The sequence below is a fragment of the Lathyrus oleraceus genome, chromosome 5, assembly GCF_024323335.1.
Source record: "Lathyrus oleraceus cultivar Zhongwan6 chromosome 5, CAAS_Psat_ZW6_1.0, whole genome shotgun sequence".
In the NCBI taxonomy this organism is placed as follows: domain Eukaryota; kingdom Viridiplantae; phylum Streptophyta; class Magnoliopsida; order Fabales; family Fabaceae; genus Lathyrus; species Lathyrus oleraceus.
The window spans coordinates 369,933,460-369,942,597 of NC_066583.1; positions in this window are offsets into that span (position 1 = coordinate 369,933,460).

Sequence of the window (9,138 nt, forward strand, 5' to 3'; positions counted from 1 at the left end):
TACATGCATTTAGGAAGCATTCATTTCATCTACATCTCATCAGTCCACCTTCATTTGAAAAATCAAGTCAAAGGCTCTTTGGTGATGATGTTTTACTTAAATCAGGAAGTATCTTGAATTTTGAAAATGGAAAGTAAAGAAGCGGTTGACTTTTGGTCAACAGGGCCGACACTGTTGACCAGACGTTTGACCACTACCATAGTCATTCTTAAACCTATTCATCCTCTCTCTTTAAGTCATTACATCATGTATAAAAAGGATGTACCATGTGCACGACATATCCATCAAGCACGCATTTTCCATTTTTGCATAACATGTATTATAAGTCATTCAATCTAACTTACATTTTTTATTTTTGATACATTTTCAATTCCTAAGTGATTCACTAAGTCACTTTTCCCTTCATGGGTAAATTCCCTAAGCATTCATTTGAATTCATTTCCATACATACACTTCGAGCTATAATCCCCTTTGTTTATTCATGGTATTCCAATCCATGTACATAAAATTCAAAAGTCACTAAATATTATTTCTACATTTACATGACTTCACTTTGCATCACTTTATGTCATTACAAACATACTATATAGTTTTCATACACAAAAGAATATAAATAATTCCAAGTTCTTCAATGGTCTTTATTCATACTCCATTCTTGACCATGCTTGTTCATGCTTCATTACCATGTTACAAAGAAAATAATAAAAACAAGTTAGAAATTACATTCATTTTTTAAAAAAATTCAGCACTTACATAACAAAATTAAGCATCATGAGCATTTACAAAATACACATGAAAAGTCATTTTAAATTCATGTCATTCATCTCCAAAATTCAACACATGAACATACATTCACATCATATGCAAAACCACTAAAAAACAAGTCAAATTCAATAAAAATTCTGCATGTTATGCATATACCATGAATAAATTCCATACTATGTGTCACTTTCATTCCACTTCTATACAATAAGCAAAACCTCATAAAGCATGGGCATTAAAAGAAAAATTCAGCATGTATGTAATACATCATTTCATCCATGAACATCAATCCAAATGCATCTATAATTCATTCATTCATACCATGTAAATGGCCAAGCATGTATTCAAGTGGTGTCATGTAAATTCATCCAATTTCCTTCATATTCACTAAAAATTCAGCATATGCACATGCATGTGAGTTCACATACATCCATGCTTTAACCATCCTAACTACCTTAAACTTCCATAAACTAACTTCTAACTACTTTGGGAAATTTCCCAAAGTGCCCAAAACAACCCCAATAAATTTCTAACTAATTTTCAACCTCTAGTCATCCCTCACCTAGTCTATATAAGCATTCATCATTCACTCACTATGGCTTCTTCTTCATTTTTTAGATTCCATTCATTCTTCACTTTCTCTCAAGTTTTCACTCTTCATTCTCCATTCTTCAACTTTCCCTCACTAGAGCTCAAGTCCATGGTTGTTGAAGCTTCTCATTGAAGCTTCAATCAACTTGAGCATAAATAAACCTTCATCACACTTCACATCATAGTTCTCCATGATCCAAGCATTGAAAAATGGAAAAAGAATCAACAACAACAAGAAAACCAATGGAAGAAATGAAAGGGGGTGAAGAAGAAATGAAGAGGAATTGAATAGTTGCTTACCGTATTGGATTTGTGCCGCCATTGAAGAACCATCGGAGGATCTCCATTAATGCTAGATTTGCACATTCGTCGCTTTCCGATCTGGATGAAGAACTTATCTCATTATCTTCCCATGCAACATACGCTTTTTTATTCTTGAAATCCTTCTTGCCTTTAAAGCCACCTTTCTTTGAGAGTTTCGGACAATCCAGCTTTATATGACCTTGCTTTCCATATTCATAACATGTGACTTCTTGCGTAGATGTGGAAGTCTCCCTTTTTCTGAAATGTTTATTTCTTTTTGTATGAAATGGTTTGTCATTTTTACTAAAAAACTTACCAAGCCTTTTAACAAGGAGCATGAAATTTTCACCTTCCTCTGATACGCCATCATCTTTATCTTCCTTTGAATCTACTTTTAAAGCAATTTCTTTGGATTTCTTCTCTTGACTTTCATGATTTCCAAGTCTTCCAAGTTCAAGTTCATGTTCTTGGAGTTTTCCTAATAATGATGCGGGCGTCATAGTGGAAAGACTTTTCTTCTCCGAGATGACCGTTACTTTTGGTTGCCTCTCTAGTCAAGGATCTTAGCACTTTAAGGTTGAGATCATCATTTATAAATGTTTTTCCGAGAGCAATTAAATGATTCGTCAAGTGAACAAATCTTTTATGTAATGCAAAAATGGATTCTCCAGGTTGCATTATGAACATTTCATATTCTTGACTCAATGTGTTTAATCTGGATCTTTTAACTTCAGCGGTTCCTTTGTTAGTCTCCATTAAAGTGTCCCATATTTCTTTTGCCGATTTACATTGAGATATGTGGAAGAACTCATCCATACTTAATCCACTTTGAAGAATATTGATCGCTTTCTTTTCAGTAAGTATTCTTTTCTTATCGTCTTCATCATATGAACTTTTAACTTTCAGAGTGTCAACACCATTGACCACACTCATAGGATTATGCAGACTGTTTTTAACGGTTTCCCATATACCATCTCCAATTGCTTCTAAATGTGTTTTCATGAGGATTTTCCAGAAGTCAAAATATTCTCCAGAAAATAGGGGTGGTTTGTTGCTACTACCACCATTTTTGAAAACCGGGTTTACACTTGCGGAAGCCATCTTCTGGATCAGAGGAGAAAGTTACCAATAACCTGCTCTGATGCCAATTGTTAGTTGAGTAGCGCCTAAGAGGGGGGAGGGGGTGAATTAGGTTCTTTGAAACTTTTTCTGGTTTATGAAAAACTTTATTCTTTCTGTTGGTGTAAGCCCTAAAGGCCAATACTTTTGGTACTTGTATCAAATTATTTATTAATAATAAAAGACTTTTTCTTTATTATGTTTGTTTAATAAAGTCCCTGGAATAGCTAGTCCGTTTAATGTATCAAGTGTGACTTAATCATGAGATCACATTAAACATAAGGACACTATTCTTAAAGTATCTGTAGTCGAGCTTTATTGTGAAGTGGGATAACATTAAAGCATTAAGACTATTATGTATATAGACTGATGATCACATCTCATGGATCATGGATAAGGAGTTATCAAGTCTTAAACATAGGTATGAATATTAAGAGTAATACTTATACTGGATTGACCCGCTATGAGAATACTATATAGAATGTTATGCAAAGTGTTATAAGTTATTCTCATGGTGATAATGGTGTATATCACCCTTCAACCTGAAGCCACTATGGACCCTAGATGTAGAGTCAAGTGTCTTATTGCTGATCAAACGTTGTCCGTAACTGGATGACCATAAAGACAGTTGATGGGTACTCCACGAAGCATGTTGAGGGACATGAGTGACCTAGATGGAATTTACCCATCCTGCGTAACAGGATAAATGTCTATAGGCCCAATATTGAACTGGACAAGGATGACACAGTTTATGCCTTGTGTTCAATATAGACATAGGGCAAAATGGTAATTTCCCGCATAAGTATTATCACAAAAGGATTTGTCAGATCACATGACATTTTCGTGTCTTGGGTAGCAGTGATGTGTTGCTAGATACCGCTCACTGTTTATTATGTTAAATATGTGATTTAATATAATTGCCAATGCCGCGAAAACCTACAGGGTCACACACAAAAGGAAGGATTGATGAGAGATAGAGTAACTAAGGAACACCGTAAGGTACGGTGCACTTAAGTGAATTGTAGAACATCGTAAGGTACGGTGTACTTAAGTAGAATACGAAATATGGTAAGGTACCACGCACTTAAGTAACTTTGGCATAATATAAGATATGGGTCGCATACACTTAAGTGGGTTTTTTTAGCTTACAACCCACATAAGTGGTTCTATAAATAGAACCCTTGTACAGAAGTCTTTGTGCAGTTGCAATTTTGTTTCTCTCTCTCACTCAAAGCCTTCATTCGTAGCAGCTAGCACTAAGATTGAAGGAATCCCTTCGTGTGGACTGAGTAGAGGTGTTGTCATCGTTCAACGTTCGTGATCGCTCCGTAAATCTGCATCAAAGGTTTCAATCGCCACAAGAGGTAACCATTCTATCACTGATCATGCCCATTTGTAAGGATCACTAAAGGAGAAAATTTTTAATTCCGCTGCATTTTGGATCGCTCTTCTCCTTCAGTTGTATCAGAGCCACTTACGAAACCATGCATCTGATAGCTGTTTATTTTCTATATTTTCTGTATTTTCTGTATTAATATGATTAAAAGACAGAATGAATCAAAGAATAAACGAGTAGTTAAATTTGCCATCATGTGTGTACGATTTGGATGATTGATATTGACTATGCTTCGGAATCCGACGTTAGTATGCTGAAGCAGCGATACATCGATTATCTATGGGTAACGCAATTAAGATCAATCAAGTTATATATATGATATAAGTAATCCTGATGCAAAATACGGTATATATGATATACTGTTTCTGTTTCGTTCATTCAAACACTTATGGTTGTTTTCCTTTGAGCGATCAATGGTCATTTGCTTCTTGATCCGACATTAGTATGGTGAAGCAATAACGTGTTGATCAATCATATTGAATTAATAAACGAGGTGTGTTTGACGGTCTGAAATTGGTGCATTAGGGTTAATAACGGCACAAGGGTTGTGATGTCAAAGAGTTATGCGATTAGGGTTGTGATTGCGCAAGAGTTGTGCTTTAAAGTATCAAGTGTTGATGCGAAAAACGACGTCGATTTCAAATGAATTGTTCATTAAAATTTTGAATCGGGGCGTTGCCCCTTTGACCCCCGTCCGCTGACCGGGCAGCGGAACCCCCGGCTAACTCTGCGTAGTGCGATCGGTTGTCGAAATTTAATTTGGTTTTGATTAATTAACAGAATTTAAATTAATAATAATAATGTGTTTATTATTATTGTCTTGTGGTGATCGGTTATGGCCTTAGTTTTCCTTTATTTTATTTTGGGATTTTAAAATACGACCTGCGTGTCGTGCCTCTCTTCTAATCTCTTAATGTAACTTCTTTTCTCATCCCACTCCCCCGTATGTAAAACGAGTTTTTGTTATGTAATGTAATGTTATGAAGAAAGAGAAGAATACAATATCAAAGGAGGACAACCTTGAAGATCTTGCTTGGAGAAGCTTAGATCGTTATTAGGTTAACTTAGATTCTCTCATTGGCTTGGGAGAACAATTGCACTAGGGGTCATAACTGTTTCATTATTTATGTTGATACATGTCGATGTATGTTGATGCATGTGAGAGACGATTTATATGATAAATAAGCTGGTGAGATCAGAATAATTGCAAATTCCCTCAAATTAAATATTAAGTTTATGCTTTCCAAGTTTTAGCACTCATCATGACTAGTATCAGATAATGTAGGTTTCGCCTACGTGAGGTGCATATTCTATATTAGTAAGGTGCGATGGGATAATTGTAATATCCAATTGCTAAACAATGGGTCAAACTTAACTAAACAAATTATAATAAGATTATATATGTTTAGAAACAAAAGTTGGAAATGATCCATGTCATGGATTGGAATAAGGAGTTATTCACCCATCTAAAATATTCGAGAGTTGTATTAAATACAATTGGAAGGAGTTCCTACCTAAATAACCTAGTTTTGTGTAATCCGCCTACGCGGACTTAAAACAAAGTGAAATGTGGATCTCGACCCACTAAAAAATCTTCCAACGGGAGTTTCCGAATCAAATGGTGAGGGTCATTTGTTTTGAGTAAAATAGTGGGAGCATATTTAATTAAAGGCCTAATTAAATATGTTGTTGATACTTATATTTTCATTATTTTCATGTAGATTACCATGATAACAGACACCTCTAACAACATTTTACGATCAATCCTTGACAATGAAAAATTGTCTAGGACAAATTTTTTGGATTGACACCGAAATCTGAGGATTGTCCTCAAACATGATAGAAAGCTGTATGTCTTGGAGAAACCTGTTCCTGAAGAGGAACCTCCTAGTTTTGCACATAAGGAAGAAAGAGATTCTTATAAGAAGCATGTCGATGATGCCAATGAAACTGCTTGTCTCATGCTAGCTACCATGAACTCAGAGTTGCAAAAGCAACATGAGATTATGGCAACGTTCGATATGATCGAACACCTGAAGATGCTCTATCAAGAGCAAGCAAGGCATGAAAGGTTTGAAGTTTCAAAAGCCCTTTTTCAAGGCAAGTTAGCTGAGGGAGCCCCTATAGGTCCCCATGTGCTCAAGATGATTGGGTATATGGAAAACCTTGAGAGGTTGGGTTTTCCCCTCGGAAAGGAACTTGCGACTGATTTGATCTTGCAATCTTTGCCAGATAGATTCAGTCAATTTATCCTTAAAATTCAATATGAATGATATGGACAAATCTCTTCCTGAACTGCTAGCCATGTTAAGAACTACTGAGCAGAATCTGAAGTTAAAAGGGAAGTCCATTCTGATGAACGGAAATGGAAAGAGACATAACAAAAGACCCACCAAGTAGGGTGGTAAAGGGAAAGGCAAGGAATTTGCCAAACCCAAACCCACTATTGCTGCTTTGAAGCCTAGTGGAGGCATAACAAAGAAAGGCACCTGCTTCCATTGCAGAAAGACCGGATACCGGAAGAGAAACTGCCCAAAGTACCTGGAAGATAAGAAGAATGGAGTAGAGACTTCAACTTCAGGTATTTTTGTTATTGAAATTAATTTATCTACTTCTGCATCATGGGTATTAGATACTGGATGTGGTTCTCACATTTGTACCAATGTGCAGGGGCTAAAAAGGAGTAGAGATTTGGCAAAAGATGAAGTTGACCTACGAGTTGGCAATGGAGCAAAGGTTGTTGCTTTAGCCGTAGGAACTTATGTATTGACTTTACCTAGTGGTTTAATAATTCAGTTAGAGAAATGTTATTATGTACCTCCAATTAGCAGGAATATTATTTTCGTTTCTTGTTTGGACAAGTTTGGTTTTTCATTTATAATAAAGAACAATTGTTGCTCAATTTATTTGAATGATATATTCTATGCTACTGCACAAATGAACAATGGACTATATGTCCTTGATCTTGAAATGCCTATTTATAACATTAATACTAAAAGGATGAGACCTAATGAGTTAAATCCAACTTACCTTTGGCATTGTCGATTAGGCCACATAAATGAGAAACGCATTTCCAAACTCCATAAAGATGGACTATTGGACTCTTTTGATTATGAATCATATGAGACATGTAGATCTTGTTTGATTGGTAAGATGACAAAGTGTCCATTCACAGGAAAAGGTGAAAGAGCTAATGATCTTTTGGCCCTCATACATACTGATGTATGTGGACCATTGAACATACCAGCCAGAGGAGGTTTTCAGTACTTCATCACATTTACTGATGATTTCAGTAGATATGGTTATGTGTATTTAATGAAACACAAATTAGAGTCCTTTGGAAAGTTCAAGAAATTCAAGAATGAAGTACAAAACCAACTAGGTAAGAATATTAAAACTCTTCGATTAGATCGAGGTGGTGAGTATTTAAGCCTAGAGTTTGATGACCATCTGAAAGAGTGTGGGATCCTATCCCAACTTACACCTCCTGGAACACCCCAATGGAACGGTGTATCTGAGAGAAGAAATCGAACCCTGTTAGACATGGTCCGATCCATGATGAGTCACGCCGATCTTCCAAACTCCTTTTGGGGACATGCACTATTGACAGCAACTTACACACTTAACCCTTTTCCATCCAAAAAGGTTGAGAAGACACCATATGAGATATAGAGTGGTAAGAAACCACATATGTCTTACATGAAGATTTGGGCTTGGAAAGTTTATGCGAAATGACAAATTTCAACTAAGCTTGAGCCCAAATCTGACAAATGCTTATTTTGGGGTATCCTAAAGAAACAAGAGGGTATTACTTCTACAATCCTTCTGAAGGAAAAGTGTTTGTCGCTCGAACTGGAGTTTTTCTATAAAAGGATTTTATTTCCAAAGGAATCAGTGGGAGGAAAGTAGAGCTTGAAGAAATTCAAGAATCACAAAGCATTGATACACCTATGGAGGAATTAGAGCAGGAAACACAAGTAGTTATGGAAGAGCAACCTGCTCAAGTAGAACAAGACCAACGTAGGTCAAGCAGGATACGTCACCTACCTGAGAGATATGGATATCTCATAACTTATCAAGGTGATGTATTATTCATGGATCAAGATGAGCCTGTGATCTACCAAGAGGCCATAATTGGTCCCGGGTCTGAGAAGTGGCTAGAAGCCATGGAATCTGAAATGAATTCCATGTACACAAACAAGTTTGGACCTTGGTAGAGCCTCCTGTAGGAGTTAACCCTATAGGATGCAAGTGGGTCTTCAAAAAGAAGACTGACATGGATGGTAAGGTACATACCTATAAGGCAAGACTGGTTGCAAAAGGATATAAACAAATTCATAGGGTTGACTATGATGAAACCTTTTCACCAGTTGCAATGCTTAAATCTGTTCGGATTTTACTTGCTATCGCTGCATATCATGATTATGAAATATGGCAGATGGATGTAAAAACTACTTTCCTTAATGGGAATCTTCTTGAGGATGTGTACATGACACAACCTGAAGGATTTGACATACCAGAAGAAGCCCAAAAGATATGTAAGTTACAAAGATCAATCTATGGATTGAAGCAAGCTTCCAGAAGTTGGAATCTTCGTTTTGATGAAACAGTAAAACAACATGGATTCATCAAGAACGAAGATGAGCCTTGTGTCTACAAGAAGGTTAGTGGGAGCATGATCGTTTTCCTGGTATTATATGTAGATGACATATTACTCATTGGAAACGATGTCCCTACCCTACAACAAGTAAAGTCTTAGTTGGGGAAATTCTTTTCTATGAAGGACCTGGGTGAAGCAGCCTATATATTAGGAATCAAGATCTATAGAGATAGATCATAAAAACTTCTTGGCCAAAGTCAGAGTACATAAATAGACAAAGTGCCGAGACGCTTTAATATGCACGATTCTAAGAAAGGATTCATACATATGCAACATGGTTTATGTCTATCAAAAACACAATCCCCTT